The 18,821-nt window shown below is 42.8% G+C and overlaps 1 protein-coding gene across 3 annotated transcripts in view; it reads right to left on the reverse strand.

The window, feature by feature from the left end:
* AFAP1L2 (actin filament associated protein 1 like 2) overlaps positions 1 to 18,821 on the reverse strand; it is a 73,545-nt gene that overhangs the window by 26,632 nt on the left and 28,092 nt on the right. Inside the window, exon 2 of one of the 3 annotated variants that reach the window (XM_083616681.1) lies at positions 6,709 to 6,796. The exons of the other annotated variants lie outside the window; for them this stretch is intronic. The gene's annotated coding sequence lies outside the window, so the exon portion shown is untranslated. The remainder of the gene's footprint in view (positions 1 to 6,708; positions 6,797 to 18,821) is intronic. 3 annotated transcript variants of the gene reach the window in all.

Raw genomic sequence — 18,821 nt, forward strand, 5'->3', positions numbered from 1 at the left:
TTTTTAAATACCTGCTTTTAACTTTTATTCAGAATTTTAATGTTTTATTTTATGTTTTCATAAACCACTTAGAGGTTTTCTCTCAATAAAGCGGTATATAAATTTTATTAAATAAATAAATACATGCAAAAGATACTTTTGGACCAAATTTTTGACTCTCTATACTAAGAGTTGCTGGACTATCTGAATCTTGCAGGAGATGATTCAAACTTTTCTTTTGAATGCTGGAATCTCAACCAACATTAACAACCTTTTCAGTATGCGCACACATAAAAATGATTTATTACAAAACATGTGAAATGTAAGATGTGAAATTTCTCTTGTTCAACACTTGGTGCAAACCTTTTCTTTTCTTACTCCCATTGGATATGCTACTAACAATAACAGAGATTGGATTGAACATAACACATTCAAAACGCTACACTATAATCCACAAGCCAGTCCTTTGCTATTTGTATTCCATTTCATCACCCTTATAACGATGCTCAAACACAGGGAAGATGGCAACATAAGAGACAAGGCCCTAATACTATTAGCTGGGACAATTTAGACAGCTGTGAGTGAAACAGATCTCTGGAACGCTTGCATGATTTAACAAATTTGATTCCCCCAAAGCACAATCCTTTCCCACAAAACAATGCAACATTTATTTGTACGGAGAGATGAACACCTTACGGACAGAATGACTTCTAAAAGTTGACCCAGGTCAGTGTTCTTCAAACGGAGCTATGAATAACATTTCTCTGCATCCACAAATCTAGCCCAACAAACCTGAAGGGGAGATTTTCCCAGACCCTCCTTTCCATCTCTTCCTCCCCTCCTCTTCCAAACATCTGTCTAAAACTTTCTGAGCTGGCACCATTCATTTCCCTAGCAGACTGCCTTGGCAGAAGGCACTTGACTTGCAACCGCTCCATTCTTTGTCTGCTACAGAAAAATCAACAGACCAGCTGATCATTCGGTGCCGGTTTAGAGTAAGCATTCAAGCTGCTGAATGGTGGGTGCTGCTGGCTTTTTGTGGATTTTCCAGCCCATCCTGCCAGGCACATTCCAAGGCTTACAGGGGTCGGTTGCTGCTGTAGGGAAAGGGAAAGTAGATTTGTGATGACAGAAGGAGAAAGCTATTCTCTCCAACTGTGAAAAGAAACAGATGTGTTGGTAGGGGCTGCCGAAGCAGCTGGATGACTTTTAGGAGGACAACGGATCTTCCAAAGGGAACAAAACATGCACTGATACAGAAAAGCAGGCCCTCTGGTGCTACCCACTCGCCTGAGACCCCAGAGAAGAATAAAGACAATGGTGAATTATCCACAGCAGAAGGAGAGGGATCATTATGCTCCTTGGTCTGCACCAGTTGCCAGTGAATTCAACTTAAGCAAAATCAGAGGCGTATTTCACAAGATGTGTTGAATTTTTGGGGTGGGGTAGGGGTGGGGAAGGAGCACTGATCTTGAACTTGTTTTATCTTTTTAATTTGTGAAATACAGTAGGTCGCTATAGAAGGCAATTAGGTGGAAACAGCCATTTCCCATTTTGTTTCTAATTTCTGGCCATGTGGCTATTAAATAAGAATGATCTGGAAAATGAATATTATTCTGTTCCTGTGGTCTTTTAAAAAAATGCACACTATTAGTCACCAATTGACATTTTTAGCACAAAATTATCTTTTAACAAAACCATGCGGCAAATGAACTCTACTCTACCTCTGCGGATGCGGTCTTAAACGGATGTGCACTTTTAGTCACCAGTTACAATTTTTATCACAGAGAAAAAACATATAGGCTTTTCCCCAAGTATATTTGTCTACTATGGCATGAGGTTGTGAGATCTTGCACTGCAAATTATACAGTGAGGGGGGGAAAGTATTTGATCCCCTGCTAAATTTGCCCATTTGCCCTCTGACGAAGGAATGACCAGTCCATAATTTTAATGGTAGGTTTATTGTAGCTGTGAGAGACAGAATAACAGGAAAACCCCTAGAAACCCAGAAGACAAAAGTCAGAGATTGATGTGAATTATATTGAGTGAAATAAGTATTTGATCCCCTATCAACCAGCCAGATGTCAGGTTACCTGGTATCTTCACTGTATGTAACGAGCTGAGATTAGAAGAACCTGCTGTAAGGGAGAGGTCTTACCTGTAATCCCAGCTCGTTAAGACACCTGTCGACAGAAGCAATCAATCCAGCAGATTCCAAAGTAGCCACCATGACCGAGACCAAAGAGGTGTCCAAGGATGTCAGGGGACAAGATTGTAGACCTGCACAAGGCTGGACTGGGCTACAAGACTATTGCCAAGCAGCTTGGTGAGAATGTGACAACAGCTGGTGCAATAATTCGCAAATGGAAGAAACACAAAATAACTGTCAACCTCCCTGGGTCTGGGGTTCAATGCAAGATCTCATCTCGTGGAGTTGCAATGATCAGGAGAATGGTGATGAAGCAACCCAGAACTACACGGGGGGAACTTGTCAATGATCTCAGGGCAGCTGGGACCATAGTCACCATGAAAACAGACATATTATGCTTTGGGGGTGTTTTTCTGCTAAGGGGACAGGACACCTTCACCGCATCGAAGGGACAATGGACGGGACCATGTATCGTCAAATCTTGGGTGAGCACCTCCTTCCCTCAGCCAGGGCATTGAAAATGGGTTGAGGATGGGTGTTCCAGCATGATAATGACTCAAAACACACGGCCAAGGCAACAAAGGAGTGGCTCAAGAAGAAGCACATTAAGGTTCTGGAGTGGCCTAGCCAGTCTCCAAACCTTAATCTCATCAAAAATCTGTGGAGGGAGCTGAAGGTTCGAGTAGCTACACATCAGCCTCGAAATCTTACTGACTTGGAGAGGATCTGCAAAGAGGAGTGGGACAAAATACCTCCTGAGATGTGTGCAAACCTGGTGGCCACCTACAAGAAACATCTGACCTCTGTAATTGCCAACAAGGGTTTTGCCACCAAGTACTAAGCCATCTTTTGCAAAGAGATCAAGTATTTATTTCACTCTTTACAATACACATCAATCTCTGACTTTTGTGCTCTGGGTTTCTGGGGGTTTCCCTGTTGTTATTCTGTCTCTCACAGCTACTATATACCTACCATTAAAATTATGGACTGGTCATTTCTTCGTCAGAGGGCAAACAGGCAAATTTAGCAGGGGATCAAATACTTTCCCATCTCACTGTATAAGCTCAACACTGACAATATATACCAGGAAACACAGACAGACTGAGAAAGACTCAATAAAACATGGTTTACTGGAACGTTGGATAATCAGTTTTGTTTGTTTCTTTGTTTGTTTAATTTTTATACCACCCTTCATCCAAAGATTTCAAGGCAGTTCACAGAAGATTATGATGCAGAAATCTGCAATAACAAGACAGAACTTGCAACGCTAAATAATGTAGATACTTCTCTAGTCAGTTTCTTTTTTATATAAAAGGAAGTTGTTTGTTTATTTATTACATTTATATCTCACCTTTTCCCAGGGAATTCATGGGATTCCCCGATATGACCCTGCATTCAGATCATCACCCGATCCCAGTCAGCTTACTTTTACCAAAGTTGTTGCATCACGTGCATTTAGACTGGTGGTGAAGGGAGTTTTTTTCTCCATTAGGGACCCCTGGCCCACAGAAAACACAATGCTCGGGGCCTGATCCAGCCTTGTCAGGTGAGCCAGACAGAAACAGCTCTCAAGGGCATTTTCGAAGCCTATTTGAGAAGCCTTCTAAGCATTCCTCCCTACTCTGGTCCACATGATTCAACGTTGGCCAACTGGTCTCCCTTTGGGCTGTCTACTCCTCCCCCTGAACCCCCTGCCAAAGCTTCACTGCACAGTGACCACAGACTTGAGCCAACTCTACCTGTCTCTGAACACATTCTCTCCTCTCACACACACCGACACATCTGCCTAACAGTACTTGTGGGATGTGTGCTTGTGCTTCAGCACTGCTTCCCAGAGACTTCAGAGCTGGCTGAATTTACTGAAAGACCAGAGGTAACACTGTGGACCAGATACAACCCATGGACTGAATCCCCACCTCTGCTCTAGGCTATGCCTGTGGAACCCAATGGTCAACTCTGCATGCACAGAGGGGAGCAGGGTCATGGACCCTACATGTGCGCTCCCAGGTCTTCAGCCAGGAACTATGGTTATGCCAGGGTTCCCAAATACATACAGGCCTTAGGCATCTACAGTTCTAAGTGCTTCACTCTTGTTCTTACATTCCACATGACATGCAGAGGTCAGGACTGACAGGCACATCAAGGCTGAGGGGTGGGGCCAGTGGACAAAATCCCACTCCTTTCCATGCACTGATTGAACACATGAACAGGAGAACATGAAAGCAAGGTTTAGGTGAGTTATTGAAAAGTAGTAAGATTTCAACCAAGATGACAACTGAAATACCCTCAATAACCTGGCCCAGTCCAAAACACCCTAGCTTAACCAAGTTCTCCCAACCGTTTATGGTTGCCTACTAGGCTCTAGTACATGGATGTAGACCCTCAGACCAAATGCTTCCATTGGTTTCCATTTGGTCCTCAGGACTCTCCCCAGCCCACACCCCTCATCAACACTCCTTGGGTGCTTTTGCCTAGCTGCAATATGTCCTTGCAGTGTGATAATGCCTCTTGCTTGCCCGGTGCGAACTACCCAAGCCAAGCCAACTAGAATGGATGAGGAAGACAGTATCTATTGTTCACAGGGCATCTGCAGGAGAGCACACAGAATTCCTTCCTCCCCCTCCACCCGCACAAGGGACTTTCCAACCTCAAATCATCCATCAAAAAAAATATTAGCCTTGTCAGTTTCAACAGCCAAGAATCTGTGGAAAGCATAGCATTTGTCCAAGGTACAGAATTTTGCAGTTTAGGTGCTTTGAGGAAAGTGTGAGAATCTTGCAACAAAGGGGGCAAACTTGGGAGAAGTGCAACACATCACAAAGCAACAAATGAACATCTAATATGCATTTATTGTGCAATAACGACGGTGAAAGCAATTCCAGCAACTCTAATCATACCTCAGAAAGATTTAATGTCTGGTTTTGGAAACTCCTATTTGAACAGTTTGGCCTTGTCTTCCTATACAACATGAAACATGGCGAGGGAGACAATGGGCCTTGTTGCTTGTGGGCAGAGTGCCCAACTGCTGAACCCAACCAGCACAATATGGGCCATTCTGGAAGTCTGGACAATCATCTTATTGATGAACTGTCATCTCTAAACCAGGAACTCTGAACTTTAAGTAAGAGACAGCAGAAAAGGCAGACAAGGCTTTCCAGTTTGCTGAACAAATGACAGACTGGCTCCCCTCCTCCTTCACAGGGTGGTGGGAGGACTCAAGAAGCGGAAAAGAGAAAAGAGAGAACGTGCTTGAAAAATGCCCAGAAGGCTCAATGAAGGAACGGCACTCCTGTCCCCTGCTCCCACACTATGAACAATCACATTCTTCCAAGTGCCTTATTGCAATGCTCAAAATTAATATAGTGAGATCCTTCATAAATAAGTGACTCCCAGTTTTCCATTCTGAGCCTTTGCTTGTAGTTTTGCTCTGGATTCAGATCACAGCACAGGGAGGGTTCCCCAGATTAACATCCTTAGCCTGAGGTTTGAATTTTTGACTGGAAACACACTTCCCCTTCTTAACAATGCTTCCTCTTTTTTTGCTAGAAAGCTTGACATCCGAAAGTTGACCCAAAGCCTTTGGCTGTCCAAGTGCTGTCTCAGCTTCTGACAACTTTTTCCTCCAGCAAAATCAACCCAGCATATTGTGGCATGTTTACCAGCTCCAAAAAACTCTACATGGAGAAGACAACATCAACTTGATGGTGGTCCCATTTGCTTCCTCACCAAGGTTGAGAATGTACATGCATTGGGTACCAAATATTCTGCCTTTGGCCAGATTGTCATATGGAGAGATATATGGTCCTTCTATGACATCATTAAAAGTAGGGTTAGTGTCTTGCCATCAGTGCAGATACTTGTGGAGCAGCGGGGAGTGGTGAACTTCAGCTTTCTGTACACTAAATACTGCAGTGTGTGGGCTAAAGACTTCACATGTTGTTGGCATCCACCTGTCTCAAGAGAGAATGGAGTGTGCCTCTGGGGGTGAAGTCAAACTGCTGCATTAGCAGCACTGAAGTGACCTTTCTGGGGCACAAGCCTGGGCAGTGTGTATGGGCAGCTCAGACAGCAGGACCTCCTTCTCGGCCTCGCTGATGTGGCCAAAGGAAAGCAGAGAAATGCGTTTGGCACCAGCTTGGCTGCAGGAGTTGCTGAAAGGAGGGATACAAGGTGCCGTCCAAATCCCCTCTATTTGTGTAGGGTTTACTTCCTAAGCCTTTTCTTCTCCCAAATATATCCTGTAAGGCAGTGGAGGTTTAGCATCAGAGTTTTCCTTCTCCTAGAGTCCCAGGTTGATGAGCCCCATCTGCCCCCCCACTTCCCTCCACAGTAGCCTTTCTCAACCTGTGGGTCCCCAGATGTTGAACTACAACTCCCATCACCCCTAGCTAGCAAGGCCAGAGCTCAGAGATGATGGGAGTTGTAGTCCAACACAACATCTGGGGACCTACAGCTTAAGAACGGCTGCTCCACAGCATGTGCATAAACTGCGTTCTTGACTGTTGGAACCACTATTGATCATATCTGCTCAATCCGCAGTAGCCTTCTTAACTCACCAAGGGTTTGAGACCCATCCTCACCTGGTTTATCCAGCCAATCAAAGCTGCTTCCCAGGGTGTGGCCACTGTTGCATGAAGACAGCTTCTAGGAGCCACAGGCTTGACATGCCTTCTCGCATATTACAGGCACAGAAACCAGGTGACAGATAGAAAAAGGGGGAAGTAGATGCATCAAACAGGTATGAATATCAGAAATTAGAATAGAGCGATATATTGCAGAAGGAGAAGAACTTGCCAGCAAAAATTTTATTTCATATTCTATCCAGGAAAATAAGGGAACTTTTGTGATCACATATTCTTTCCCTTTGTTCTACAATGTAGCTATGACTTGAAATTCTATGTTAAACCAACAACAAGCAGCTTGATGGCATTCTAGCCAGGGTTGTAACTAGTCAGTTCTTTGCCACACAAATGGCAATTATGGACATTAAAGAAAAAATGGTTGCCTGGTCAGGGAAAACAAATATTTTACAAGTGATGGTAACTGCCCCTAACTAAATTTATTTCCTCACAGTATAACTCACTCTGTAAGCCTGCCTTTCTTGTTGAATCAAACACCATCATATTCTCCATCACTGTAAACACTTGTAATTAAAATCCTTGTAGATTTAAAAAAAAAAAAAAGAATTGGGGAAAAGAATTGCACGTGTTTCACTGCAGTGCAGTTTTCTTTATCAGTGTATTCACTGGCAAATGACCAGCTATTTTAAAAGCCAGCATACCAATTAATAATTCAGAAACATATAATTTTCCCACCATCAAATCTGATCTAGTAGCACACAAATTAAAAATGTCTGAATAGTTTGAATTTATGTAATTATGGATTTGGGGTGGATTCTGTTTGCCTTATGACCACAGGGGTGTGCGTATGTTACATGCAATGAGTGTACATAGAACACAGCAAGTTTTTACTAGCTCAGTAATGTCTAGACTGTCAGATAGCAGCTCTCCAGCGTTTCAGACAGGATTCTCTCCCAGTTCTACCTGAAGATGCTGGGGACTAAACCTGGGCCTTCTGCATGCAAAACAAATGCTCTGCCACTGAGATATGGCACTTCCCTATGCAATCTCTATACTTGTCTATGTGAATAGTTGAGCTGTACAAGCTTTCAAACCCTTAACTCTCCCACATACACCATGCAGTGCATGGGCAGTAGGATGTGACTGAGTGCATAAAACAGTCTGTTATTTGTTAATGTTCTTCAAAGACTTAAACCAGCAACCATGTCCTTGTGCTTTATTAAGGGCTGCTTCTGACACTGAGACAAAAATGTGACTGTGCTCACATAGCAAGAGGTGAGAAAACATCTTGGGTTGGATCCAGATCTAGCCATGCTTAGAGAAAACACACTGAAATAAATGGCACACATTATCCATCACGAACTTAAGTCCTACTGATTTCAACGCACCCCTCCAGGGCTGGGGATGTTCTGGGGCTCAAAACTCCCATAATGTCCAGGCAGCATAATCAGTGGTCATGGAGGATGGAAGTTATAGTCTCACAATATCTGGAAGGCCACAGGTTCCCCATGTGCAGTCTACTCTAAGCATGACTAAGTCTGGCTCAAGCCCAGGAGGTAGCAAATATAGCACAAACCCACTTCTCAACAAGGATACATATTTTGTGGGAAAGTATCCAGAGTCTGACAAATGTACATGTATGTATTTTAAGACACAGATGCTTGCATCTGCATCTTTAAAAAGTAACACTGAAGGTGGCCTTTAACTGCCCTGAAGTCCCAGACTTGGCAAAACAGCCATTTATCGAATAGAAGAGATTTTGTTACTTAGCCTAGCCCAGACTTTGTTTTATATAAACAGAAGCCTATTATCTAGAGAGAATGAGAAGTTGCATTAAACCTCTAAAAGGCCATTAGATAAAACACTCTGAAGGTATCACTAATCTTGCCCTGGATTTAAGAGCTAGGTTATTGTTTTTATGCAGTGTTTCAGCATAAAAATCATTGGCAAAAAACCCCTAAAAAACTGCTGATGAATGTGTTTGTGCTCTGTCAGTAACTCTCATTAACTCAAGCCTTCTTGAAACATTTGATGCTTATGTTTTACTCTTTAATCTCTATTTTGCACTAACAAACCTCCAAGAGATTATTGCAGCTCAACTGTAATTTAGTGATTTCTCTTTTCTCAGCATCACTGTTTGATTATTGCTTACATTGTACACTGTAATTTAAGGACTGCCTCTAGAGACAGTTTCTGAAGCTCTTCTCACTTTCCAAATTCAGAATTGGCAGAAGTCAGCAGAGTTCAGTTCTACAGCTTGGTCTGAACTTAACCCAAAGGTCACAGAGAGAAATGTGGAGGTGCTTGACTGGAAGACCCATCTCACATGACTTAAGATCTTCCATTCAGATAGGTGAATCAATGTAAGAATTCAGTCCTTTAATAAGAAACCTGAAATGATCAAAGCTGCTGGGAAGTCTATAAATTACTATGTAGTAAAACCACCCCGTCAATAATAAGTAAAATTTAATGGTTCAGCTATTCAAACATCAGAATTTGAGACATTATTTATGGGAGTTGTAGTCCAACAGCATCTACAGCAGGGATTTCCAAATTGTAGTCTGCGGACCAGCAGTGGTCCACGACCTTCATTCAGGTGGTTCACAGAATGTAAAAATAGACAGAAAAATCTGCCAAGGCCCTCAGCAATTTTCAAGTGGTCTGTGGAGGGCTACTGATCTAGAGGTACACAGGTTAGCCACACCTGTCCTATGGTGTTAATGGAAGACAAAGGAAGACAAAACAGACAGCCATGAAAATATTGTTAGCACCTAGCCTACCGTATATTGTTATATTGCTATTGTTAGCACCTAGCCTATAACTTAACTCTCCAAACAAGCTTAACGGTTTACTGTATGTTCACTTTTGTGCCCAATACAGAGAAGCTATCCCTAAACTCTAGTGGCATTAGGATGTTAACAGACTCACAGGTTTTCTGTGAAGGGAGACACCTCAATTCAGTTTTAATAAACCCCATTCTGAATATCTTAGTCGAGTGAAGGTTCACATTCTAGGTATCATGGCTGTTTCTTGGTGGGTCACTGCTATCTAGAACCAGTACAAACAGATTTTACTTTTGCAGGAAACAGACAAAACTGATACCTCTGAAGGGTCACACACATTGCTTTAAAAATTTCAGCTGCAGGGGGAAAAACACAAGTAACTGGAGATTACTTCTGCTTAGTTTCTTAATAATGATCTGGAACAACTCCTTTCAGTTTCAGGCTTAATTCAACCCAGGATGTAGTTATTATCTTACAAAACAGGAAACACCCTTAAATAATCATTACATATTGGGGAACAAAAATATATTGTTTCTTCAATCTCCAGAGGACTTGAAAACCAATATCTAAATTAAAACTTGGAAGCTGGGTAACGTCACTATCCTATTTTAGGAGCAGGGCAGACAGGATTTCTTTCTTTTTTTATTGTCTCATGAAAATCTCAAAGCAAATTGACAGTACAATTGAAGTGCAAAAATTATTGAGCCTTGAGACCTTGGTCAAAACACACATTTTGATCTGAACAAAAGACACCAGGAAAGAAGAAGCAGGAGTCTCAGCTATCACCCTCTCCTGCCCGAAACAAACCAAGAAAATGCACATGGCAAAAAGGAGCGCTAGGTCCTGGTGGGCTACCCCCTTACCCGCTTGTGATTGGCCAAGAGGGTAACCAGCCAATCAGGATTTTCATATATATTTTTTCCTTTCCCCCCCTTCACTTCTCACTTTCCTCTGCACCCCCCTAGCCTCAGGCTATGGCCCCCCATTTACACATTTTTCACCTGGGGCCTCCTTGGAATATCCTGGGGCTCCCCTAGAATATCCATGGGGCCCTAGGGGGCCATATGGCCCCCGGTTGGGAAACACTGGCCTTCCCTATATGTAGTCTATTTGTAGCTGGGCACATCAAAGAGGACATTAATTCAAGACACCATTAATTCAAGACACTCAGTGGAGCATATGCTGGTACAACAAGAACTATGGGTGGTATACAACTAAGTTCCATTTAAATTAATGAACCTAACTTAGTCAAGTTCCTCTGTTTCAGTGGGTCTACTCTGAGTAAAAGTTAGTTGAAAACACTCTGTATATTTAAATATAAGCTGATGTCCAACCATCGTAAAACCAAAACATGGTACATACAGCAAATAGCTCCCGAGAAGAGCACACTTGTAGTCATAGCTGTTTATTTTCTGTTTGTACTTAAGGTAAACCACACATTCCATTTTTAGCCAACATGCAGACACGGAAGCAGACACAACTCGGCTTCGACTGCATGGGGAGCTTAGAACTATGAAGATCGGAGGAGCATTGGTTCATTACATGTGAACAGAGGATGTGTAGCCTACACACACATACACACACTGCAAGCACATTCCAGAATGTACAAAATGGGCCAACAAAAATAGTAGTCAGAACATGAACAAGTGGGGTAGAAGATCCCCCTAAATAACCTGAAAACAAACAAAAAGAATGCAAGGAAATACAAAGTAGCTTCAGAAGGAGGACTAACTTTACCAGTGTCATGTTGTTCTGACATACATAGAAAATGGCCTTTTACCAAGGTAGAGCACTGGTTATTCTAACTCAATGCCATCTATACCAGGGCTGGGGTTCCTGTGACCATCAAGCTATCTTGAACTCCAACTCCCATCCGCCTCAGCTAGCATATTCCATGGTCAGGGGTGAGGGAAGCTGTAGCCCAATAATATCTGGAAGGCCACTGGTTTCCCACTTCTGACCCATGCTGAGTGGCAGCAGGGATTAAGATGGCGGTCTTTCCCATCCCCAACGTGGAGATGCGAGGACTGTGTCAGCATATAAGATAGTAGCTCTGCCTCTGCGCTACCCCACTCCCAATTACATTTCTGTAGCAAACTTTAATTAATTATAACAAGGTTTTCTGTATCAAAAGGAGTCTCAGTTGTTTATTCCCAGCTTTACAACCCATGGTTTATCAAGTCTAGAATGACTGAACCAGGTCATGAGCTTAATTTGATTCCATTACTGCAAACTCAACCTAGATTAAAAGACCTCTTTGCTTTTACATATGCATGCATGCATGAAATGTGTGTCAAAGCTTCCATGATTAAAAACTGAACTTTTCCTCATCCTTTTCAACTCCCTGCACCCCCAAGACATAAGTGATCAAGAGCGCGCAAAAATATTTCCACCTTTCTTTTTATTTGTGTAACTCTTCTTTGATAATACTGAGAAAGATTACTGAGCTGACACATTTTGTTTCCAGAAAGCCCCCATTGTCTGAGCTGCATTCAAAAGAGATTTATGTAACATCTACGACGAAAACAGGAGGAAGATGGAAAGCCTGAACAAAAGGGGAAGGAGCAGAAAATGAAAATTAAACATAGACTTTATTCAACCTCCAGTTATTAGGGTTCCCACCATTTTCATGTAGAGGCAGGAATTAATCTTTCCCAATCACTACAGTTTTAAGTTGGGGAGATACTTCACAGGTTCATTTTCATCTGACATGCAACTAGTGAGAGCACCATGACTTCAGAAGATGCTTCAGTTTCAACTCTCAGAAGCAATAACCCATCCTAAATAGCAAGAAGAAAGCTTTTATTGGGGGGGGGGGGAATTCCTCATCCTTATAGAATTGTACTACCCATCACAAAATAGATCAGTTATATGTAGAATGAAAGGCTGCAAGATTCGAGCCTACTTGAATTGTGTGCATTTTGAAAGCTTGGCCCAGAAATCTCAGATGCTAGCTGAGGTACATTAGGGCTGTTATGTACTGAGTTGAATAGGATCCAAAATGCAGCAGTCCAATTGGTCCTAGAACAATAGGATCCAGAATGCAGCAGCCTGATTGGTCCTAGAACAATAGGATCCAGAATGCAGCAGTCTGATTGGTCCACAGGAGCCACCCAATCCAGCTCCAGGTGCAAGTGAATCCGCAACCTGATTGCCCTACAGGAGAATCCCGGAATTAGCCAATCACGTGGGGCCCATTGTGTAAGTAATGTATATAAAGCAGACATTCTGGGGGAACTTCCATTCCTCCTCACCACTATGAGCTGAATAAAGAGCATGAAATCCACTCTCGACTCTGAATATATTTCAAGGGCCAATTCAGATAATCAGCAACCACCTTGTATCCACTTGGCATGTGCCCCACATATTGTGGAGGCTGTCCCTGCTAGCCTCCTTCCATACAGTGAGCGCAGCATCCCTACCTCTCAGTATCTTTCTGCTTCTGTGACTTTCCATGTAATTGTGAAGGGATACTAAATGCTAGACTTAACCACATGGCTGGAAAGTAAGCTACACTTAGGAGCAGACTACAAACAATGGGCTGGTTTGGGTGCAACTCTAAACCATAGTTTAGCATTATGAGAATTGTTGTTGTTGTTGTTGTTGTTGTTGTTGTTGTTATTCAAATTGTTATACTATCCTTCATCAGAGGGTGGTTTACAATATAAAAACATACAAATACATAACACAGTAACAAACAAAAACAATTACCCCCACTCTTGTTTAAAAGGCCTGGTGCCTAAAGACATGTAACAGAGGAATCAGTGAGCCTCCCTGGGGAAAGCATTCCACAAATGGGGAGCCACCACAGAAAAGGCCCATTCTAATGGGGCAGGCACACAAAGAATGAGCCTAGTCTCCATTGGGCTTTTACTCCACCATCCTTCAACAGTGACCACAAAGAGTTTGAATGGTTTTGCTTCCATTTTTAATGCATTTCAATTTGCCACGTTGTTCGAATTCCAGACAGCCTGTAGTTAATCTAAACTATGGTTAACGAAAACAAGCCAGCTTCACACCACAGCTTACGAAGCGGGCCTATTTTTGTTCACCATAATGAAAATTAACCACAGTTCAGGGTTTGGTTAATCTTACTGGAAACAAAAACTTCTAATAATCTCACAAACACACTGGAAAAGCAGGGTTTGGGGGTGGAGGGACTGTGCAAGCCTAGGTTGGGGAAGACTGGAGCTTACTCTGATAAAGCTAAATCATGGTTTACCATTACATCAAAACAAATCCAGTAAATTGCCACACTGGTCTCGGGTGTCTGAATCTACCCACAGTGGTGACAAAAGCATATTGCCCTTTCTCACTGGCCCTCTCCTTTCCAGTCAGTCTGCATGTGATTTTTCAAAAATATCCCTAGTTCATAGCTCACAGATGCACAGTATAGAAGAATGTTTCTCAGTTTGTTGCAACAGGCCATTACTCAATGGTGAAGCCTATGCTTTGCATGCAGAAGGTCCAAGAATCAACGCCCGTCATCTCTAGTTATACTGCCTCAGTTGGGCAATAAAGACCATAGAGTAGGGGTTGAATACCTGTGGCGCTCTAGATGTTGTTGGACTATGCATCCCATCATCCCTGACCATTGGCCGTGCTGCCTGGAGCTGATGGGAGCCGCGAATACAACTCATTTCCCATCCTTGTTCTAGAGTCAATGGAAGTTAAAATAATGGACAAGTTGCATGTGGTATACTGCATCTTCATATGGTCACAGTATGCAACATACGCAAAATTAAACATTTTACCTAAGTTCTTCTGGTGGTGGAAATGACAGTTACATAATATGCTAGGCTATGTACTATTGCTGTCCATCGCTGTAATGCAGATGTTTAAACAGCGGTCTGCTAAAGGGATGCCCTTGCCTTTATGTCACCCTTTACACAACCTGGAAGACTTAAGCCTGGTACTGAAATCCCATTACTGCTCCCATAAAACTAAAGCGCATGATCGCCCTTGAGAGGAGCTGTCCTGAGCTAAAACAGTCGTTAACTGGGAGGACGAGGCAGGTGGTGGATCTAAGGGGGAAGGGGGGAAATGCAGCCACACAAATATACCACAAACATATTTGCAGGAACCCATTCATTTTAGGTTAAAACCAAAACAACAACAATAAGGTTCTGACACACATCCAAGATCTTCCCATAATCCAAGCACATTAGACGAAGGCGAGAAGGCAAAACAGAGAAAGCTCAGGGGACGTGGAAACACCCAGCCGTTCCCAAAATAGGAATAGATCAGATAATCACAGCTGGAACATGCATGGGATTGTACTCCCTTTGCCTAACAATGCCGAGCTCTCACACGCAGCAGTGCAAACAACGGGGTCAGGAAGTCCATTCCTTCACTAAAAATACTATGAGAAAGAAGGCCAAAAGCAGACTCAGAGTCATGCCACTCACCACCCATTTTCCAGTGGCATAAGACTGAAAAAGCCGGCAGGGGAAAGGCTCTTTCTTTGGAACAGAAAACTCTATTTAAGAGGATATGAAATCTAGGTATATCCATGGGAAATGAGACCTGGGCCATGGCAAGCTAAAGGAGCGGGAGTCTCCAGTTTGGGTGAGGGGGATGGACCTGTGGCCCTCCAGATGTTGAGAGCTGGGAGTCAGACAACATCTGGGAGGAACTCAGGTTCCCTATCTCTGATCTAATGGAAAGTCCTTCAAATAACCTTTCAATCTGATTATTAATTTATACAGTGCATGTATGAAAGTCATATGTGATGATAGACCAGGGATCTGCTAAAGAAGTTGTTGAGAAAAACAGTGAACAGGAATGAAAGAATGCAAAGAAGCTGGTTTTTTTGAGGTTGGTGGTATATTTGTGAGCCATCCCAAACTCCCTTCTCTTATCAAACCTGCTGACCTCTTAAAATCTGACTCACGCCTAGATGCCTTTTGGTCTTTTCCAAGTGAGTCTGTTCCTGCAACATAGAAAGGGTAATGGATTTCTTAATATATGGTGCCTTATCTGACAATTTGCCATGAACCAGAACCTCTCTCTGTGGTCTGCATGCAAATAAAGTGCCCTTTGCACACAGAGAACCCAAGACGGGACCTGGCAGCAGGACCACGCAGAAAAATAAAACAACACAAAATTATCATAAAACCGAATCCTGCCTTACAATGCCTGACATCTGTTGCCATGCACCTGGAGTTCAGAAAGGAGGGTGCCTGTCTAATCTCATTTGGTAGGGACATAGGCTTGGACCCACCACACTGAATGCAAGCAAATGCATTCAGGTCTATCTTAACCACACAAACGATGGGTAGAGCCAGTGATACAGCTGTACATCCAAGCCCAGCAGTGAGGCTCTACTTCCCAGTCACTGTGGCAATTGACTTCATGCACAAAGCATGGGTGGCTAAACCTGTGACCCTCCAGGTGTGGTCAAACTAACTCCCATTAGCATGGAGGGAGCTATTTTTTTTAGTGTTGTCGTCTGAAAGCCAATTCTCTCTCTACTATTTTTCTCAGCAGCTCTTCCATGTACCTGCTGAGAGCATAAAATGGAGGAGGAAGTGAGGATCCAGGTAGGCTGCCCTGTGCTCCTTGCAGGAAAGATGAGAATAAAGATGCTGCTCACATGAAATGGAAAGCTGGAAACAAAAGTCCCCAAAGTTAGTATCCCAGTTCCTCCTCAGGCTTAGGAACTAATTCTCCACTCACTCCTCACACATAAAAAAGATGAAACAAATGGCATTCTAATCTTTTAATTACATGAAACACAATGACTTCAGCAACTAGAAGTCTCCCGCACCACTCAGTCGCCCAGGAGTTTTGATCCTGAAGAAAAGGGGGGAAATAGGTTTCTGAACCATTTTTATAGGCTTCTGGGGGAAAAATTTTTTTTAAGGTACTTTATTATTTGATCCTGGTCTTGAATTAGCTCCATGATGGGAAAACAAGCCAATTAGTGTAGGTTTCTGAATTGCAGGTTTATCTGGGGTGTGTGTGTGTGTGTGTGTGTGTGTGTGTGTGTGTGTTATGAACTGTTTAGCATTTTATAAATGCTTTTGGTTGGATAGGAGTTGAAAACACTGCATCTACTGTTCTTCTAACTTCCGACATTCTTATGCAGAGGACTCCCACTTCCCCACGTGCCCTTTTGAAGGGTTTTCCAGCTTTCCTCTTGAGTAAACAGTGTAAGTCAGAAAGCTTCTCTCTGAATTGACTCGGCCTATTTTCCCCATTGAAGCTTAAAGCTGTCTTATCAACTGTGGGGTACAAGGGAGTGCAGTCTTATTACAGAGGGAAGCCTTGTTTTATTTGCTTGGATGGACATTGCTTTGCTATGCAGAGTCCCATCACCTATCAAAGACAATTGCAAAGTACAAATGGGGAGACTGAACCAGCGCTAGTCATTTATACAGGCAAGAAAATCTTCCTCCAAGGTGCATGATTCCTAAACCGACTGCCTTGGGGACAAACAGGACTCTGCCCAAAACAATTCTCCACCCCAGTCTTTCAAATGCAGCTGCCGATGTAGACTTTGAACTGCTGCCCATTACAACAGTGTATATCAATTTCATCTTGAGTTAAAAAAAAAACCCCAACTCCCATACTCCAGCTCAAACATCTGAGGTGTTGGGGCCTTTGGCACAACCTCACTGTGCTAGAGGGATGGAAATGATGGCAGTGGCAACACTTAAAGAGGAACAGATGTTGCACTTATGTGGGGATCTGATCTGGCCAGCTGACTTTTGCATTATTTGTATGAGACCTTCCACTGCCAGGTCATCTGGGCAGGAAGATCCCAGTGAAAAAACCAGTGAACATCCACACATTCAGAAAGTACATCATCTTCCTACAGTCTTTACCAAGATGAACTTTGACAGCTTGCCCGGAATGCAAACCCCAAATCTACTCATCATAATTTACATAAAAAGGGCATCAAAAAGGCAGCAGATGTGAGGCTTTCAGTGTGTTAGGCAGATGTATTTATGGACGTGAAGAAGATGCTAGGGAAGTAGGAATTCCTTCCTGAGCCACCATCTCATTCAACCAAGATTTTGGATAAATCTTAACTGGAAAAGTCAGAGTATGGACCAGTAGCACCACATAGATACAGAATAATATAAACACCCTAGCACTTTAACACTGTTTTGAAGTTAATGCTTTGTAGGTGTTATCTAACAGAACCAACTAATGTAAGACTATGGAAGTCCATCCTCTGAGAGCAGGGATGGGGGATTTGTGGTCCTCAGACTCCCATCAGACTCAGCCAGCATGGCTAATAGGAGTCAAAGTTCAACAACATCTGGAGGGCCACAAGTTCCCGATCTCTGTCATAGGGGATTCAACTGATGATCAAACACACTTGTGATTTTGCCTGTTTTACTACAAGGTCATTGTTGAGGCACAGCTGCTAAGCAGCTGTGGAGAATCGCAGGAAGTTATCACTTCAGATCACGTTCATTCTCATCGCACAGAGTCATTTTCCCCTTTATCATGCACTTTCACTTGAGCCACTGAGTTAGAGGAAGTTAAAGACGGTCACTCAGATAGGATACATACATCAAAGCTTGGTGTATCAAGCTCTTCCCATATAGTCATGGGAGATCACTTCCAGCAACCCCTATGTGTGAGCCAGTGAGCTAGAGCTACTTCTTGTTTATTTCATTTCAGCCACCAACTACACAGACCACACCTATCATTGTATTTGATACAAACAAAAAAGAGACACACGGCATTACACCCAAACTTGCAATCTACTAAACTAAGGGCTATTCCCTTTGGATTTGTTCTGAGAACAGAATACACCAACGACTCAGTATTCAAAGTCACCCAGACTGAAACACTGGAAGTTCCTTGGCTTCTGGGTTGTGACCTGCTGTTACTGTACATTTTGACCATCCAATTAAAAATTGGCAAATCTTTGCAAACAGCTGGAGTTTTTTTTTTGTTTTGTAGAATGGGAAAAAATAACAACCACCCTTCTAGATTTCTCAGCAGCTGCTTTTCAGGAATGTGGAGTTAAACTTCCAGCAGACAAACTTTGAGAAAAGAAGACCCTCTCCTTAACACACACCTCTAGGGGCTGTTTAATATGTTATGATCTACTTCCATGGGTGTAATATCCATATCAGAAAACACCAGTTTGCCTCAATGTGTGACTTCTATGCTACATGTGCAAATGAAGGCAGCACCTGCCCAGTACATGAACTTTCGGAACAAACAATGGAGATTGTCTCTGAGCAGGAAATTAAGATGTCTGCATAAGAATTCACTTGCAGAGCGTACTGTGACTTCAAAGCAAATGATGAAGTTGTTCGAAGAAGCAACTGAGTACAAGTATATAGTTCAGTCAGTTCAGGTCAG

Source organism: Podarcis filfolensis, assembly GCF_964270895.1.
Source record: "Podarcis filfolensis genome assembly, chromosome: 5".
Lineage (NCBI taxonomy): Eukaryota > Metazoa > Chordata > Lepidosauria > Squamata > Lacertidae > Podarcis > Podarcis filfolensis.